The sequence below is a fragment of the Pinus tabuliformis genome, chromosome 6, assembly GCF_031772625.1.
Source record: "Pinus tabuliformis cultivar Carrire ecotype Pingquan chromosome 6, CPIR1, whole genome shotgun sequence".
Classification (NCBI taxonomy): Eukaryota; Viridiplantae; Streptophyta; class Pinopsida; order Pinales; family Pinaceae; genus Pinus; species Pinus tabuliformis.
In genome coordinates, this window is record NC_142292.1 from 1,516,183,058 (window position 1) to 1,516,204,511 (window position 21,454).

The window sequence follows — 21,454 nt, forward strand, 5'->3', positions numbered from 1 at the left end:
ACCTACTTTGAGGTAATGATGGGTGCTAGGGAAAACCTAGTTTTAACAAAATTAATGCAACAACGATGGATGTAGCTACTATATACACTAGAGACAATACTTGTTGCAAAGAATACTTTAAGGACAGAAATTTAGTTTAAAGTATAGAAACCTTGGAAAACCTTACTAGTACTTAATATGAAAATAATAAAATGTTTGGCAACATTTTTGAAACAATATTCAAATTTCTAAAGATTTTATACTATCTCTGTAAAATTTAGTTGATTTCTAATGTAAAATATTCTTATTCTATAGAATATAAGTGAATAATATTTTAGGAAAAATGGAAATTAGATAATATTGTTTTTGGGAAAAACATGGAAAATTAACCCATCTATGAAATTTAGCCCCTAAAATTCTCCTTGGCTTGTTGCCGCAAAAATGGATACATTAATAGAAGGTGGAGCACCTGGTTGGTAAACCTACTCCAAGGTAATGATGGGGGTTCGTAAGAATGTAGTTGCACCAATTGTACATGCAACCACTATAGGTGTAGCTAAAATATGTTCAATACTACTAGTTGCAACAACATATGCAATGATAGGACAATTATGGCAATGGATTGGTGTGGGGCTAATGGATGTGGTCATGGTTTAAGGGTTTGAAGTTAAATTTATTGGGAATTAAAAATGATACACCCTCACTGGTTTTGCAATAGGGGGAAGCACCCCATGAGAAGAAATGGGAATGCCAAGCACTAGGGGGAAGCACCAAATGGTTAAACTTAACACGGAATGTGGAATAAATGGGACAAGTGAAGGATGGAATTGTGCGGGTATAAAATTTGAAGGAACTAGGAATGCCCTAGGAATAATGGAACCTACATAGACATTTGTAATGTGTTTGATCAATACAAAACTATTAAATTCTACTAAAATAAGATAGTGAAATTCACATTAAAGGTAGAATTAATCTAACATATGCTACCTAGGTTGGATTGGAATTGCATACAAGGTAGACATGGCTTCTTAGAATCCCTAGTCGATACATGTGGAAACATAACAAAATTAGGATTGATCTCTCCTAAATAATTTGTACATTTTCAAAGTAACATTTTTTAAAATCCTTCTTAGTTATCAATGAAATAGACAAGAATAAAGTAATTAAAATACATGTGTATGAGGTCTCACAATGTCAAATGCTAAAAGCACGGCTGCATCAATATTGAGAGAATTAACATCATCCCACCTCTATGGCGGTGTATCCTCTTATAGTATCTATACGTTCCAAACACAAAAAGTCAAAATTAAGTACATTAAAGTTACTCTTATTAAATATTTCTCAATTATACAATCAAATTATAAGTAATGATTTATTGTTAGTTTAAAATTGTACTAATCTAACCCATAAATATCTCCTCAATAGGATCCTTCATTGGACCATGACATGTATGCCCATGTTGAGAAGGCATATATAATGATACTCAGTTGAACCATAAACACTAGCCTTGCTACGTGGAGTCAATGGTCTATAATTAGTTTGGCATGAAGGCCCTACATATGGAAGTCTAAGATACTCCATGATGGATCTCCTCTGGAGGCCACCATAAATTATCTATGATACAATAGACTATGTGTGAAATGTGTTATTGCATTTCTAGTGCTAGAAAGGTGAATTTGAAAGCTAAGATACCCATGGTGGGGTAGGGAGGGCATGGGTGGAGCATACGCCTAGGTGTAGGTTTCCATCTCACTATTTTATTCTTAACATTTAGTCAACCCTAGGAAAAGCCAAGGCCAACCCACTGGAGCTCATTAATTTCAAGATAGTTAACATGGAGACCAATTATGGACTCGATTGATGACTTCTAATGGAAATACAATGACGCCTCCCTATTATTACAAGGAATTTTACCAAAAACTATAAACTAATGACTCATGTTATTCTATTTTAATGCATCAAATGTGCACCAATCCATGCAAAGATGTATTTTCCTTGGATCAATTATGTGGTTGGTTTTTAGGTTAATACATAACCCCACAATCATCTATTTGGCGATATTTAAATATTTAACTAGTTCTTTAATATTATTGGTGGAATAAAATTCTCTCAACCTAGCCCTATATTCAATGATATTTGTAAATTGACCATGGGAACAATCAATGGGGAAACAACATTGTTAAGGGATGTGACCAATGAGAGTCATGATGGTTCTCTTGCGTTTCTAAGCTCTTCAATCAATATTTTTAATTCTTTTAAATCATATGTGATCTTTGTTTGCGGGTTTGTATTTTCATTCTTGTTTATGTTTTATTGTGGCTTTAATGTGGGGTTCATTGAAATTTGGTAGAGGGTTTGTTGAAATTTGGTAGTTCAAAAAGTATTTCCAATGGAAAAATATTTGGGGGGTATGTGCCCAAAGGTTGGGGTTTTGACCCAAAGGATTTGGGTTGGAACCCAAAGAGATGAATTCTATATTATAATTAATGGTTGAGGTTGATTTCGTAACAAATCAAAGGAGCAAGGGGTTCCCTAAATGACCTATAGGCAAAGTATAAATACAAGCCAATGGAAAGGCTAGAGATCACAAGTGAGAGGGACTTCATTTGTGAGGAAGAGAGACCTAAAAGGAGTTGTAAACCTTATAGAAGGAGAGTTTCAGCTCAAGGAGAACTATAATAAGGAGGAGCTCTGTCTAAGGAGGTTGAGTTGACTATTGCCTTGGAGGGACGAGGCTCATTTAGTAGGGTTGTTATGGGTTAGAGAGCCAGGTTAAGGAAACCCATAAGGAATAAGGATCTATGGAAGTCTAGGTAGTAGGGCCATGTTTAGAGGTCTATAATGGGCTAAGGATTAGCCAAAGATAAGAGACCGAGGTTAGGAAAGTGGGACACAATAGGCTAAGGGAGTGTTTAGAGTTTTGTTTCTAATCTCGACAGTGAATAAGAGGGATACAGACCTTGAACTAAGGTTTTAAGTCTATGGAAAGGACGTCATCGGAAGGGCCAAGTGTCAAGGAAGGAGGCTTAGGTTGAGTATGGTGTTAGTCATAGCTAACAAGGGCATATTTAATTGAAAAGGATGTTGATTAAGGTCGTTGTCGCAATAATGAGGGCTAAAGGAGGCTTGTTAGGATAGGAATCAACCTACAACCCTAGGCCAAGGACATATCAGTGGACACTGAGGCATGTTGTCAAGGTTGCAAGCTATAAATAGTAAGCTAAGGTATGGAAGGAGCTAGGAGAGGTTGGTTGAATAGGAAAGAGGGACGAATAGTTGAGCTAAAGGAATGGTATATGGAGGAAGGCAACCATAGGCGTAAGGGAAATAGCCAAGGCTATAGGAAATATGGATATAGGTCTAGAGGATCATACCCTATGGACCAAAGAAGACTGTAAAAATTAAGGAAGGAGGCATTAGAATAAGGAATTAAGGAGAGCGGGGTGAATCAATAATTGCGAGATTCTTAAATATTTCTCCTTAATATGATTTCAGCCCTCTTTTATTTTTTGTTACTTATGAGTGAATTTATTCATAAAGAAAGTAACCAACAAGTTTAAGAGTTCATATGTTCATACAACCAATCTCATGAGAAAAATACACATTTGGAAACTAGTGTTTTCACGTGGAAATGCACAGGGAAAAAACCACCAATTTGTTGTTTGTTTATGATGTAATTTATGCACCTACTTAATTACATCAGTCAATTTGAGAGCACCCACTCATAGGAGGCATTTATCCCCTTAGGTTAGAAAGCACCAACTTGCCAAGAGGCACCAACCTCTTTTGAATGCAGACACCAACCTTCTCTTGCCATTGATCTACTATTTTATACAATTTTCAAACTGAAAATAGAGGCATATACATTTACAAGTAAAATACTAATACGATTGGCCGCAGTAACAACTTTTTCTCTTAGTCCATTACTGTTCCATAGACTCCCTTTGATCACATGCAACTTCTCTTTACTAGCTGCTCATAACAACCTATCCTCAACACTCTGCCTTCTCTTGCACAAGCTCTATGTTGCACACTCTTCAACTTTACCCTTGTTGTTCTTCTCACAATCCTCATGCTTCTTTTGTTGTTAAGCACTTCAACAATATTCCCTACACCCCACATTGCTTGATGGCAGTCGATGGTTTTAATCCTCTGATGCACACTCCACAAAGTTGTCTCTGCTGCTTGCATCCATACTTCATAAGTGTACTTCCGCAAGTCTCCTCCTTCTGGTGTTGCATCTACTGGTTGAAACTCTTCCATCACATTAAACACATAAATGGGATTTTGATTTCTTTTACCGAAACCCTGCGTAAGTCTTCATACTAAGAATATAATCTCAGGCATCTTGCACACTCTATCCTAACTCTCATGCTTATTTACTTCTCTACAAAGCTTGACAACACTCAGGAATGGCCACCCTATTCCTGATTTAACTTTATTCAAGATTTCAATCACACTATCAGGAATCTTATGGAGACTCTGGCAGGGGAAGCTCCTTTAAATGTGAATAGATTCACCACGAGAGCATGGGTCATAAATTCTTCTTTCACTTTTTATAGATTAGAAATGTTCTCGAGAACTCTTGCACCACCCAACTGTGGGGTGTGTCTGAGAGAAACTATTAGAGCTATGGATGAGTGTTGATCTTCGCAGATCAGTGCTTAATTTTATCTTGACTATTGTTCTGTACACTTCGAGAATTACCCCTTTTAAACCCATCCCTCTGTCTGGACAGAACCGGTTGGGATGCAGATTGAAATAAATAGATATGGACCATATTGTACTAGTATCTACTTTATTTTTCTAAAAAGGCCTTTTAAATATGTTTCAATTTTTTTTTTTTTGGAATTTGGTGTAGAAATTTATCTATAGATCAGCTAGCTCTGATACCATGTAGAAATTCTGAAAATTCTCTACAAATCTACCTCTGATATCTCTGTAGATTAACCCGATAATGCAATATAACCAAAGAAAAATAATATAATCGACTTCTACTATCAATTTCTGGAAGCTTAAAGATCGAGCTTCATCAGAGTTAAACACATATAACCAGAAGAAGAAGAATCAATCACATGAAACAAATGAAACTACTTTGGGGAAAGCCTCAAATAAAAACCTCACTATCTGTATTATCATACAAGGTGGAAATACATCAAGAATTATACAAATCCTTAGCTCTCACAGCTAGCCAGCTCTCAGTACAATCCTCACAGATGCTCACAGGCAATCTTGGCTTCTCACAAGCCTTCTCCTCTACCCTCCAAACTCCTATTTCCTTGCGTTGTTTCACCCGGGTGATCCTCTTGTTACCAAGTGGAAAACTCTCAACCAAGTGGAACACTAATCTCTCACACATTGATCTCATACCCTGTCAGAACTATGCAATCCTCAAGGAACCTTACCTTAACTGCATGCATGAGTTTCATTTATAGGAAAACACATGTAACTGATAGTACACTATCCTTGACATTTAGCTCAACCAGGTCTTTCTCTTAATAGACATGCATGAGTTTCTGATGAGGGAATCTTTAGTTATCTGGAGTACACTGGTTGAGTGCATGCATCCATCAACTGACTGATAACTCACAATTAGTTCCTCAAATAGTTTGGAACTAATTTAACTCGACTTAACTCAATAAAATGAGCTAAATAATTACAACTCAAATATAACTCAATCTTATCTCCTTAATTAATGGATAATCTCCTTAATTTAATGGATAGCTATTGCATGACTACAGTAAGACTTCTAAGTTGAATTTCTCCAACTAATTAATCCATAATAAATTAATTAATTATTTTCAAGCAGCTGGTGAGACTAAATTCGATTTTAATTCACAATTTTAATTCAAGGACAAATTAAAATTGGAATATTCTGGATTTATTTTTATCATTTCTTGATGCTATTTTCAACACTCCCTATCAATAAGAAAGGAATTCAACTGGATCCTGATCGTGAACCTTTGGAATGTTTTGCATGCAACACTTCTCTCTAGTGTTGTTGCTCCAGCAACTCCAGAAACAAAAAAAATATCCAACCTGAATCATAATGATGCATCTGTCATCAAAGTGTCTAATTGTTATTGCCTCTGTCAACTGAAAACGCTTCGGCTGACTTTTCCTTTCTGAATTGTTGTCAATCCTTCTCTGTGCTCTTCAAGATCTGACTGTTCTAGCCTCTATCACTTTGATCTCTGACTGCATCAATTCCATTTTTCCTCCTGCTATTATGTACTTTGGGCTCCCGTAGCAAGGTATGATCCATGAGATAAAACCTCTCAATGGACCCTGCCCAATTTCAGCCTTCTTGGGACTATCAATCCACATCGCCCCACCTCACACCTGGAGGTATGGTTGCATCTGATCCCTTTGCCCACTTCTCCAATTGTGGCTCCTCCACAATTGGTCGAGACTTCTTCTGGGGCTTCATGTTGAGAGGTAATTTACTCTCCCTCTCAACCACCAAGTCTCTAACATTTTCGTTGCTCCTCAAGGCTTTGCATGCATCTTGAACCTTAAGAGCATACAGGTTCTTAACTCGTGAATTGATCTACTTCACATTTCTCGTGGTGATGTGTCTAAGGAACGACTTTCCTTTACTGAAGACAACATCGTAGCCTTTGTCCTCCAACATCGCGATCGATACCAATTTCTTCTTCAGTCCAGGCACATACTTCACATCTATCAAGGTGATAGGAGCTCCATGCTCCCTCTAAAAAGCAACCATGCCCACTCCTGAAACACTATACCTTTCGTCGTCACCCATCTCTATGTGCATCTTGAGGTCTTTTTCCTCCAAGGAACTCAATAAACTTTTATCACCGGTGATGTGGAATGAGGCTCCACTGTCAAGATACTAGACATAACCCATCATCGATGACACCATGCATGCGATGATGGTAAAGTCCATTTTGAACTGAGAGGCTAATGCCTCACCTTCCGATCCATCCGAGTATCCCTTCATGGACTTCTTCAATGGGAAATTAGTCGCATAATGACCCATCTCGTGGCAATTAAAGCATCTCAGTTTAGACATGTCACCCTTCTTCCCTCCATGAGAAGAATTCGATTTGGAATGGGAAACCTTCCCCTTTCCTTTCCTTGCCTTACTTGCTAAGGCCAAATTTTCTTCATCATCATTCTTGGGTGAGGAACCATCTCGTGTGCTCCTCTTGCTCTCCTCCTGCATCAGATCTGACCACAGTCATTCCAAATCTCGCAGTTTCTCCCTTCCATTCATAGAGTCCTGGTAGCTATTCCAGCCCTTTAGAAGGCCAAGGAGAGCGAGGCTCACTATATCATCATCGACAGTAGTTATTCCCACACTGCCAAGCTCATCTCTACAGGTGGTGAGCTTGTTCAAATATGTGGAAATAATATCGCCCTTCTCCATCTTGATTCTTCGAAGCTTATCCTTGAGCGCCAATTTCCTCTGGTCGCTACTGTTTTGGTAGAGGTTCTTCAATGTCTTCCACATTGAAAATGGAGTATCCTTCCGATGGAGAATCGAGACAATATGGTCTCAAGCTCCCTCAAGGATGATCTGTCTCGCCTTCGCCACACACTTCTTCCACTCAGCCAACTATTATGCATTAGTTGAAGTTGGCTTTGGGATATCTTGATCAATGAAATCTTTCAAGCCATTATCTTCTAATATAGCCTCCATGTAATCTTTCCATGCTATGTAATTTGAGCTAACTTCCAAGGCATACTCGAGTCTCAAGCCATAGAACGCCATTGGCCAAGCTTGAAGTATGATAAGAATTCGATTTGCAACTACAACCCCAAACTTCAAAATTCGAATTGTCTTCTTCATACACTATTCAAAGCTCCGATAAACCAGTCTCTGATAAACTAGGCTCTGATAAACTAGGATCTGATACCATGTAAAAATTTCTCTATAGATCAACTAGCTCTGATACCATGTAGAAATTCTACAAATTCTCCACAAATCTGCCTCTGTGATATCTGTATAAAATCTGGCTATAGATTAACTTGATAATGCAATATAACCAAATAATCTACTTCTACTATCAACTTGCGGAAGCTTAAAGATCGAGCTTAATCAGAGTTGAACACATATAACCAAAAGAAGAAGAATCAATCACATGAAACACATGAAAATACTTTGGGGAAATAATCAACTAAAAACCCCACTATCTGTATTATCATAGAAGGTGGAAATACATCAAGAATTATACAAAGCCTTAGCTTTCACAGCTATCCAGGTCTTAGTACAATCCTCCCAGATGCTCATAGGTAATCTTGGGTTCTCACAAGCCTTCTCCTCTGCCCTCCAAGCTCCTATTTACTTGCATTGTTTCTCCTCGGTGATCCTCCTGTTACCAAGTGGAAAACTCTCAACCAAGTGGAACACTGATCTCTCACACTAATCTCACACCCTGTCAAAACTGAGCAATCCTCAAGGAACCTTACCTTGACTGCATGCATGAGTTTCATTTATAGGAAAACGCATGCAACTAATAGTACATTGTCCTTGAAATTTAGCTCAACTGGGTCCTTCTCTAAATAGACATGCATGGGTTTCTGATGAGGGAATCTTCAATTATCTGGAGTACACTGGGTGAGTGCATGCATGCATCAACTGACTGATAACTCACAACTAGTTCCTCAAATAGTTTGGAACTAATTTAACTAGACTTAACTCAATAAACTGAGCTAACTAATTACAACTCAAGTATAACTCAATCTTATCTCCTTAATTAATGGATAATCTCCTTAATTTAAGAGATAACTATTGCATGACTGCAGAAAGACTTCTAACTTGAATTTCTCCAACTAATTAATCCATAATGAATTAATTAATTAATTCCAAGCAGCTGATGAGACTAAATTCGATTTTAATTCACAATTTTAATTCAAGGACAAATTAAAATTGGAATATTCTGGATTCTATTTTTATCATTTCTTGTTGCTATTTTCAAAATTTGGAACATTTTTTTTTGTCGAATCTTTTTTTTTTTTTTTTTTAAATTGGCTTTTGATTGCATATATACATTGAGTACTCTAAAAAAGCTCTCTCAAAAACCATACTATGAATAATAAGAAATAAAATATTGTGCAAGTAACGGTGACTAAACCAAACTGCAAATAACAATAAATAAATCACCTAAAATGTCGATGTAGGAAAATATCAACATTAGCAAATCAACCTTCTCAAGATAATAGATGTAAACATTAAGTTCTGCAAATTAGCAACTAGGCATAAAATCAAAGCATAAGGAATTACAAAACTCCTATAGTAAATCTAACTAACAAATAACACTCCAGCAGTTTCCCACTGAAGGGGGGCCTGCCTCAATAATTAGGGCTGCTAAATCTTACTCACAAATCAAGCATATATGATAGAAATTTGCATGCTTTATTAAAAAAATGATGCAACAATTTTCTAGTTGTGTCCTTGTTTGCTTATATGACCTTGTTTGCTGATATGACCTTGTCTCTACTACTTCTTCGCCTAACTTACACTCCCAATCTTCTCTCCACCCATACGTTTATACAAGAAAAAAACAAGATGTGAATTGGAACTAATCCCCTCAAATTTGGATTTATCGAAAGATTTACAAGATATTATGTTTGTTGTTTTTGGAAAATATTAGTTAGAAAACAAGTCAAGATATGATTACATCGGATTAATATATTATGAAACCATCTGAGGATAGGCTAGAGTTGTTTTAGTTGATAATTGGTTTCTCTATTAGAGACGTAGTTTTTTCAAGAGCTATAACAAGAAATATATTCTTGAAAGGGTTGTACGTAGCACCCATTCTACAAACTTTTTGGAGAAAGCACTTGCATGACACTTAATTGGGGATGTTCTCACAAAACACATGTCGTGTATTTCTAATATTCATATTTGTTTGTTTGAAAATCACATCCAAAGATGGTCACCCAATTATGCCTAGCATGAGCTCTTTGAACTATATATCATAAGCTGGATCCTAATGTTGTTGACCTTGGTATGAGTTAGGTAATAAAAATCCATATCATCATTCCTAGGAACAAATTCTATGTTCTAGAAATCCTCTTGGAGCTATTTAAATATTCCATCCATGGAAGTTGGTTACTATTACGACATGGGAACCACTCAAACAACTCTAGGAAAACCTTCATCAGAGAAGCCAACAATAATCCATTCTAATTCATCAAAAATAAAGGAAAATAACAATAATTAACTACTTTAATATCGTAAGCTTAATGCGTCATATTCATGAAGAAACAAAACAAGATAGATGATAGATGGTCAAAGAAGTGTGATAAATGACTTAAAAGGTTTGTTTAGGATGGTGAAAATGTAGACAATTTGGCGCCCCAACAGGAGAAACCTTGGTCCTTATTTGGTCTCAAAATATTATGCCTCTTCAGGCTCTCAAAAAAAGACAACAAAATATCAGTTAGTTTTCCCCTAATTAGATCAGTTAATAAAATAAATACAATTATAATTCACATAAAAACTCACCCCATACTCGAAGGTAAATGGTCGAGGGGTTGTCCTTAGTCATGATCCAAGCCTGTCAACAATGCATCCCTATAATAATTACAACAATCAATTAATTAAAAAAAATGTGTAGAAAACCAATTTAAGTCATGTGCATAACAAGATTGGATGAAATAAATAGTTTCATGAAATATATTTGAGGAAATGGATATGCTTTCCCTTTGTGTCTCATAATTGGAAAATTTGGTAGGAAAACCTATTTTGTGGCAATGATGGGTTGTAGGTGTTATCCATGATAACTCACTAAAATAAATTTTAGTTTCATTAGTTAAGGTTTTCCACCACTGATCTTTACATCTATCTGCTATTTTTCTGAAAGACATTGTTGTGCTTTATATTTGGAGATTAAGGAGGAAGGGTAGGTCCATTCTATTTGTTTTGGAGAAATTCCCATATTCCCATATTCTCATCCCATTTCACCCATTCCAACTCTAACCGTTACCCATTCCTACTCTAGCTGTGTTTACCATTCCAACTCTAGCCGCAATTCCATTCTTGTATTATACTTAACTCTAGCCACAATTGCCCATTAACCCAACTCTAACCGCAATTCCATTCTTGTATTATACTTGACTCTAGCTGCAATTCCATTTCCCTTTTAAATTTTTTAAAACATTCATAATCTATAGCCGCAAGTCCATTATATATATATATATATATATTGCATTGTATATAACCCACCTCCCCGATTGATAGACTGGACCGGTAGGCCACATGTCATCATATCACATAAATTGGCCCCCTGTCTCCTTTCCAATTGCAATTGGGAAATCACAGTAGCAACTTGCAATTACCACCGCAATAACCAAGGCCCATTCCCCCGACCATTGCCAATTGCAATATGTGTGGAGCCTGCTGAATCCGAAATACTATATGATATATTCTTTTACATTTTGGGTCCGAGTCTATGGTTGAGTCCTTCCCCCATCTACTAGCCGATTGCGATTAGCTCCTTCCCGCCGATTACGATATCACAGTTCTCTGCTGATTTCACATATTGTAAAACCCTCTACGGATATCACATATTACCACATCCCCCACCAATTGCAATATTGTTCCACCCACCGAGTGCGATAACCCTTCTCCCATCAATTTTGATATCGTAATCTGCAATCACATAGTCTAAGTTATTTTTCCCCGAAATCCTTTCCGAATTGCGATTATGATGTACGAGAACCTTCCAGATGCGATATTTTATGTGATGCATCGTATAAAATCGCCACGCACAGAAAATCACGAAATTATCATAAATAAATGTTAAAGCGGCCCTCTCTTTTATTGCCATTGCGATGTCAAAAAGAATAGATCAACGACCCAGATTGAATTAGCCACCCAGATCAATGGCCTAGATCAACAACGTTAAATTATCCATTTCGATTCCACTTATTGAGATAGCGAGGGTGTTTCTCGGTGTATTTCCAGCAGCATGGTCATTAAACAAAACACATTGAAAAAAGGGTAGCAAGACACAAAAGGCAACAAAATAAAGAGACAATGAGACACAAAGGCAGTGATACACTTTCAACAACAAACAACCCAACAAGATTCAAAAGGCAGATGTATGGATTTCCGCAAATACAGAGTCACGCTTTAAATTATTGTAACAATTCATACAAATCCCATTTATATTCGAACTCTGTTGTAACAAAAATACCTAAGAGGGCTTGAAGTTTTATTAGTTAGATAAGATTAGATCTCATAGTTGTTGATTGAATCTAGCCCAAGTGGCAAGTTATGTAAAGAGGTCTCACTCTATAAATATATAGATTTTCGACTCTCCACTGGGGGGATCGATGATGTGAGAACCACTATTGTATTGTTTTCAGTTAATAGAAATACGAATTGCAACATACTCTGTTTTAACTTGAGATTCATTCTGGTTTTGAGTCCCATTTTGTTATGCTCTTTTGTTATTAGTTTTCATGGTTCATAGATTACTTGGAATTTTGTCAAACAACTCCAACTTCTTTCAATTTTTTTGTGATGACTGTGAATGCCCTTATCCACCTTAGTAAACCAAAGATGCCTCGGTTTCCATAAAACAATGTTGTTTGTTGTTGTTTTTTTTTGGCTGACTCCATGCCCAATGGTGGCTGCCATCACACTCTTTCACCTGAAAAATCAAATAGAAAACCAGAGTTAGCCATCTGAATTCTTAAAAAATATTGAGAGAGCCCTCTCCGATTGGAAGGGATAACTTCCAATTAAAAGTTGGTTTGAAATAGTTACACCGAGTTGAAAGGTTGACAGAGCCCGACCTACTCCAGCCTGGTCGATAACATTTTGGTGCGTCTGTCGGGAGCCGAAGATCTCCTTTTTCTGGGATTCTCTTCGAGTCTCTTCTTTCTGATTCCCTAGGGTATTAGGAAATTAGAAGTTCTAAAGGTTGTGATATTATCCTAGCGACTCCACTCTTAAATAATTATGAGGATTGAAGTTTCATGGTGACCATTGGTTGCAGATCAGTAGCTTGAAGATTTTCAAGATGAGTTCTATTGTAATTTTATTCCAGCCATTAGTGGAGGTAAAATTTCTTCCATTTACAAGCTTTTGTGATGGTTTTAGTTTTACTTATGAGTTGCCAATATATGATCCGCTAGTGATTTTGTTCAAGCACGATTAAGAATCACAGGTGTTGGATCAGCTCTTTGTCTGGTTATATTGGAGATTTTTTGTCACTTGAATTAAACAGGTGGATTTTCAGATGTTAGAGTAGGAAATAAATAAGATTGCTCGGTAAGTATTTCCTTAAATTTTAGGTTCCATTTTTTAGTTGTGAGTTCCAGTTGGTTTGCAGTTTTCTTTTCAGTTTGGTGAAGTGGCTTTGAATGTAGTTTTCAGATGGGATCAGCCCAATGGTTAGGAAATTAGTTTGTTGGTTCTTTGCTACACCACAAGGGCACAACGTCCACATTGGAGACGATGTTATCCATGATAACTCACTAAAATAAATTTTAGTTTTATTAGTTAAGGTTTTCCATCACTAATCTTTAAATCTATCTGTTGTTTTTCTGAAAGAGGTTGTTGTGCTCTATATTTGAAGATTAAATAGGAAGGACACGTCCATTCTATTTGTTTTGGAGAAATTCCCATATTCACATATTCTCATCCCATTTCACCCATTCCAACTCTAACTGTTACCCATTCCTACTCTAGCCATGTTTCCCATTCCAACTCTAGACGCAATTCTATTTCCCTTTTCATTTTTTAAAAACATTCATAAGCTATGTCCGCAAGTCCATTATATATATATATATATATATATTGCATTGTATATAACCCATCTCCCCCGATGCATGAATTGGGCCCGCAGGCCACATGTCATCATTTCGCATAAATCGGCCCCCTGTATCCTTTCCAATTACAATTGCATAATTGAAATCGCAACCCGTAATAACCGCTGCAATAACCAAGGCCCATTCCCCTGACCATTTCTGATTGCGCTATGTGTGGAGCCCATCGGATCCAAAAAACTATATGCTATATTTCATTACATTTCTGGTTCGTGTCTACATTAAGTCCTTCCCTCCTCTGCTAGTTGATTACATATAGCTCTTTCCCACCGATTGGGATATCACAGTTCTCCGTTGATATCGCATATCATAAAACCCTCCGCCGATATCACATATCGCCATATCCCCCTCTGATTACGATATTGTTCTTCCCACCGATTACGATAACCCTTCTCTTGCTGATTGCGATATCACAATCATAAATTGCATAGTCTAAGTTCTTGTTCCCTGAAATCCCTTATGACTTGCGATTTCGATGTGCAAGAACCTTCTAGATGCGATAATTTATGTCATGCATCCTATAAAACTTCCATGTTTGGAAAATCATGGAATTATCATAAATCAATGTTAAAGGGACACTCTCCTATATTGCGATTGTGATGTCAACAAGCTCGTATGAATGACCCAGATTGAATCAGTCCCCGAGATCAACTGCTTAGATCAATGAACGTTAAAGTATGCATTTCGCTTCCATTCTGTGTGAAAATGATGGTGTTTCTCGGCTTATTTCTAGTAGCATGGTCATTAAGCAGAACATGGAGAAAAAAGGGCAGCGAGACACAGAAGGTAGCGAAATAAAGAGACAATGAGACACAGAGGCAGTGATACACTTTCAATAGAAAAAAACACAACAAGAATCAAAAGGCAGATGTATGGATTTCCACCAATACAAATACATGCTTTAAATTATTGTAACAGTTCACATGACTCCCATTTGTGTTCGAACTCTGTTGTAACAGAAATCCCTAAGAAGGCTTGGAGTTTTATTAATCGGGTAGCGTTAGATCTCATAGTTGTTGATTGAACCTAGCCCAAGTGTAAGGCTATGTAAAGAGATCTCACTCTATAAATATGTAGATTTTCAACTCTCCACTGGGGGGAACGATGATGTAAGAACCATTGTTGTATTGTTTTCAGTTAATAGAAATACCAATTGCAGCATACTTTATTTTAACCTGAGATTAATTCTAGTTTCAGTCCCATTTTGTCATTCTTTTTTTTTATTTGTTTTCATGTTTCACTAATTACTTCGAATTCTGTCAAACAAATCCAACTTCTTTCAATTTGTTGTGATTATTGTGAATGTCCTTATCCACCTTAGTAAACCAAAGATGCCTCAGTTTCCATACAATAGTGTTGTTTGTTGTTGTTTTTCTTTGACTGACTCCATGCCCAATGGTGGCTGCCCTCACACTCTTTCACCTAAAAAATTAAATAGAAAACTAGAGTTAGGCATCTGCATTCTTAAAAGTATTGAGAGAGCCCTCTCAAATTGGAAGGGCTAACTTCTAATTAAAAGTTGGTTTGAAATAGTTACACTGGGTGGAAAGGTTGACACAACCCGACCTGCTCCAACCCTGTTGATAACACTAGGGAAGACGTATTTATAGAAATATTGATGCAACCACAATGGTTGTAGCTACATTAGAGATAATACCTGTTGCAAGGAATATTTTAAAGATGAAATTTCTAAATATTTTATATTGCCTCTCTAAAATTTAGGCTATTTCTAATATAAAATATTCTTATCCTATGAAATATAAGTGAATAATTTTTAGGAAAAATAGAAATTAGTGAATATTTTTTAGGGAAAAACATGGAAAATTAACCCATCTATCAAATTTAACCCTAAAAAATCGTGTTTGTTTACTAGACAATATCTACTTACAATGATGTTATAAATAATATTGGTTTGTTTACCTTAGATGCAACACTGTCAACAAATGTAAACACCAGGAATTTGGTTTTTTCAAACTTCGATGCCTTTAGGATGCACACATGGCAGCAAAAATTTGTTGTTGTGAGGTCAAAATGGTAAATATTGAGGTATTGACAGGAAAACATGGATAAATCCGTGCGAACTGCAAGGTAAACTAATTTATCGAGAGAGACAAATTACAAATGCCTGCGTACTTATCCACAAACCAGTAAATGCATCAATAAATGTGTGTAATCCCCAATCACATGTATTACATGGTCTCCAAATTGGAGAATTGTTGTGACTAATGTCATTCTTTCCTTGGATTGTGTTACATAGTCCCCAAATAAAGAATTATTGCACTATGCCATAATCGAGATTAATCTCATTACTAGAAGGAAATATGCGATCGATCACAAAAGACAACAAATTTATTAATTATATGAGGACTCCTCCCCCATTATCCAATGTGATAGCTATAATTCCCCCCAAAACACAACACATTGCATTACACATCCAAATTTGAACAACATACTTATATTCACCCAAACGCGTTATTGCAATCAGGCATCATTCAGACACAATGTTAGACCTAAAGTTCATTTTACAAGTGAAATTTCATTTTACAACTTTCCATTCTCTGATTTTATTAATTGAATTTGAACATGTTTCTCTGAAAATGAAACATATAAACAAAGCGAATTTGAACGTGTTTCTGAAAATGAAACTCTTATTTTTTTGTTATGTGATTCGTTTTTTTTTTTATTTTTTTATTTTTTTTACCGTGTGGTTCATGGGCCACCAGAGGTGGGCCGCTACGTCCACGTAGACAATCGGGGCAGCTCCACCCGAAGGGAACTGCTGGTCGGCCACATCCGGCCTAACCCCGAGGGCGTCGAGGAGATTTGACCCCATGACCTCCCAAATCCGGAGGACTATCAACGGGAACTCGACCATTTGAGTTATCCCTCGGGGCTTTATGTGATTCGTTGTACCAATATCATCCACACAATATTTAAACTAAAACATTTTTAGTTAAAGTTCCTTTCACTTACTATAAAATTTCCTTCCTCTCATTTTATTAATTGAATTTGAACACGTGTTTCTCAAAATAAACATATAAACAAAGGGAATTTAAACATGTGTTTCTAAAAATGATTTTTTTTGTTCAGTGGGTTATTATGTTAATCTAGTCTACTTCCACAAACTACATCTACCTACTATTTTGAGGAATTAAGATATATAATCTTGTTATATAGTAAAACATGTTATTTCTACCAATCCGGTACATTATAAAGTGAGACATGTTATGGCAGAAGATGAGACATGTTATAGTAGGAGATGTTTTTGGTTATGTGGCTCATTGAACCAATCTGATAGCTACTAATAATGTTACATAGTAAGACATGTTATAGCTCCAAATTCAAGCATGCTATAGCATTAACCTGAGTATGGAAGACAACAACAAACCGCCCTCACCACACCACCTACACTAGCTTATCATATTAAACAAACATGGATTATACGTTTGCATGGTACCAATTATATTTGCATAATAGTGGCTCTTTTCACTTACTGATTTAACATTTTATCATCATAAACCTTCTTTTCACTTTATAAGTTCCTGCTTTTATATTTAATTTAATTACATCTCATGAATTACATTCTCATAGTACGAATTATCTTGCATTTTCTCATCCTTATTGTATAGATATATTTTCGATGGAGTATGAATATGCTAAAAATGATACTCTCAAATTTATTTGTTAGGAAATTCATGGAAAATTAACATAAACTTAAATATTTTTAAAAGTTTTTAATATTATATAACTCTAAATCATTATTCATATATGTAAAATAATACAATGTGCCAATAATACAATGCGTCAACTAATTATCCATGTTTTTTTGGACAAACATGGAAAATTAATCCATTTATGAAATTTGGCCCCTATCGGTAGTCTTACTGATAATAATTGATGTATAGTTGTTGTTGAAAGTTGTATTTATGTTTTATTTTATGAGTAACACTATTACAAAACGGGATATTAGTGACTACGTGACTAAAACGGTTAGTCACCACGATTATTTCAAGTGAATTACTACTAAAATTGAGCAATTTTAAGTGGCCACACTAAAAACGACTAACCTAAATGACTAATTTAGTCTAGGGATAAAATATACAACTAGATAATAAGTGGGCCAACTCAAAATGACTAACTTAAATGACTAATTTAATCCAGGACTAAGATATATGTCTAGATAATAAGTGACAAAATTAAAAATGATTTACGTAAATGACAACTATAGTCCAAGAATAAAAATGTTACCAACTAATAAGAAAAGTATATAAATTAGTCATTTATGCTAGTCATTCTTAATTGTGTCACTCCAAAAATGAAAATTACAAATTTGATATTGAAGTGTTACATTTCACTATATTTTAACATTACATATGTATTGTGAGACCCCCTAGTCTCTGTATTAATCTAGAGTGTTAATATTTAAAGACAAAGGCATCTCTAAATCCATCTGCAATGTTAAAATTTAGGTAAATGGATTCAACAACCCCTTAAAAGGATCTATGAATCCATCTACAATACTAAAATTATTATATGAATTCATATACAATATAAGTTTAGAATATATAATACTTGTATACCCCTTATACAATATATAATAGTTTAATGCCAGTCCTCCTTTTGGGTTCCATTGGTTTGATGGGGAGAGCCACGTCAAGGACTTCATTCACACATTCATGCTTTATGGTGGCTACAATGATATGGTTGGTATCTTGGTGAAATTGACCTCCTTGGTGTTTGAGATGGCCAAGCTCATTTCAGAGGGTTACTGCATCACTGTGTCGACGCCCAATGATGACACAAAGGGGGAATTCACAACAAATTAACTAAGCGAACTGGGTGCCTAAGAGAAGATCACATATTATCACATTATTCGAAAGTATCAGATTGAGGAGAACTTGTATACTATTATGAAGAGGTTTGATAAGGTCAGGTATGATACTCTTAGGGTCCCTCGTAAGGTAGTCACTCAAGAAGTAGATGGGATTGTTATTTTGGGCATAATTAGACTATTGCCCACCTTTATGACAATGATATTTACATTAATGAAAGAATCTATGTTTAGGGCATTGATAAGGTATTTTTCCCACAAGAAGAAGCAACAACCCACCATGTTAAGGGAAAAATGTTGGAAGGAGACTAAAAGGAGGTTGAGGAAATGAAGAAGCCAAGTAAAGGTAAGTCATTCCCAAATTTGAATTGTAAACTGTTGCAATAAGAACAATATTTGGAATGAAAAATTACCTCCTCAAAGGGGAGGGGATGGCTTCCCAATTGAGGAAATTTTCCTGTGACCTAATCTATAAATCTCAACATATGTCGTGTCTCCTATGGTTAATTTTTTGCGGTTTGAGGATGCTTTTTTAGTTGGACTTCTCCCTCCGCTGTGGGATATGTTTTATGGGTGTGTGTGAAATAGTTTGATAATCCTATCTTGTGCCATCATCGTAGATATATGCTCAACACCCTTATTTGGAAACCAGTCTAGCAAGATAATTTTGTGGATTTTTTTTTGGGTGCGTGTGTCTATTTGTAATGAATCTAGTCCTCATGGATTTCCAAGTTAATAAGACTCTTGTTTTTACCTCAATTTGTTTCTTAATCAGGTTTTAATCCTCTATTTGTAACCAATCCAATCTTCATGGACTATTAGATGAAAAATACGCATGTACTTTGTTCGATTTCAGCATCAGTTTGTTTCTTTTCAGGGTTTACTCCTATCTATGTTTCTAGTTCCTAATGTGGTTAAAATTTGATGCATGCAATTCTTTTGTTGTTCCCTTGGAGCATCAACTCATTCCATCTATGGATTGGTTCTTGAATTTTAAAATTTGTTTGTATGTATTAAGCATTAGTATGCAATGTACATTCTTCAAGGTCTACCAAATTAAGAAGACTTCTCTACCGTATTTTTTTTGCCCCAATTTGTCACTCAGTCAGGGAGTATTCTTACCAAACATTTCTAGTACCTTACCTAGGCCACTTTCTCAAGACTCCTCTACCCTATTATGTTTTTGCCCCAACTTGTTGCTTGGTTAGGGCATCTTTTTACCAAACATTTCTAGTACCTTACCGAGATCACTTTATGATACACATTGTTTTCTTCTTTTATCCCTTATAACATATATTGGTTTTTATATTTATGGAAAGCTTACATTTTAGATTTTTGTGAGGATGTATGTGCTAACCATTAGTATACATTCTTCATTGACTACTAGGCTAGGAAGACTCCTCCACTCTCTTCTAATTTAGTCACAATTTATTTCTCAATCGTGTTTTAATATGTAGGTATTTGTTGTAGCAATGATTTTGATGATATGTAGGTATTTGTTGTAGCATGATTTTTTTTTGGATTTTAGAGGTTATTTATAGTCTCTTTTTTGATGTATTTTCAGTTTATATATGGATTGCATTTTATGCTAATTTATCTATGTCCTCCTTTACATGTTATATAAATGAGAACTATTGCTTATTTATGTATAAATAGTTTGTACTCATATGGATGCACATGAATATATGTGTTCTTATTTAAAATTTTAATATTTAATATTATTTTGGTCAACCAACCTTTTGGTTTGGTCTTTTATGAGTTCTAGTCCAATTCCGACTAGTTCTCGGTTCGAAGGGTTTTATGGTTCAATCACCAGCTCAGTTCTAATAACATTAGGTATGTCAAGAATTTTAATCTATTATGGTCTGATTTGCCACTACTTTAGTTTTTATTCATACTTCACTCATACCATAGGTTCTACTAATCCCATGAGATAATGCACAATAATGCTTTGTATCCCCTTAGAATATTATCTCATTTATTCTTATGGCACTAAAATGAATTATATGTGATCTAGTTGAAATTTACCCATGCTTTATCCATTGTAGAATTATGTATACTTCTATATATGCACCAACCTCAATAGCTTACACTTTTGAAGCAAGTGCAACAGATAGCTTTTCATTATTATCCATCATTAACAACTTATACAACTTTAAGTGATTCACTTTGAAGACCAGCTGAATGCTCATGTATGGTGGTAACTCCAACTTGAATGCTTTTTATCCAGTTTGATTAATGATTGTGTATGGGACATATTTGAGAGGTTTGATATCTGTTTGTCTCTCCTTAAAGATATTTGATTAGTTTGATATTATTTCCTCTATCCTTAATTTTTTCCTTTTGAGGCAACCCAAATTTTATCTCATGCACAAAACTAATGATATGCACAATGTTGATCATGCAGGGCATTATGTTTTTGTTGATTCTTATGAAAAGCTTCTCTATCTTGACCATGAATCTTCTAGATGTGGTATATAAACCATCTTCCTATGCGAAATGACCTCTTTCACCATTGTTTCCTTGGTTATAGGACCCAAAATGGCTAATTATAGGACCCAAAATCTTTTCCATTTTCTCTCGTGAGTAGAAATACCTTACATAAATTTGTCGTTGTCTTCTCCATTCTAAAGTGTCTTTAAAATTTGGAATGGTGCCCTCTATGAAACTACTTTAATCTGTGATCTCCTCAAGGAGAAAGAATACCATTGAAGTTAATCTCATCCTTTGGTATATAGTTGTAAAACTCTTCATCTGGTGGGGTCATTCAAGACTTATTGCACCAAGAGGCGCTCTCTGACCAGTATGGTAGAGATGTTGTCCTATCCAGTC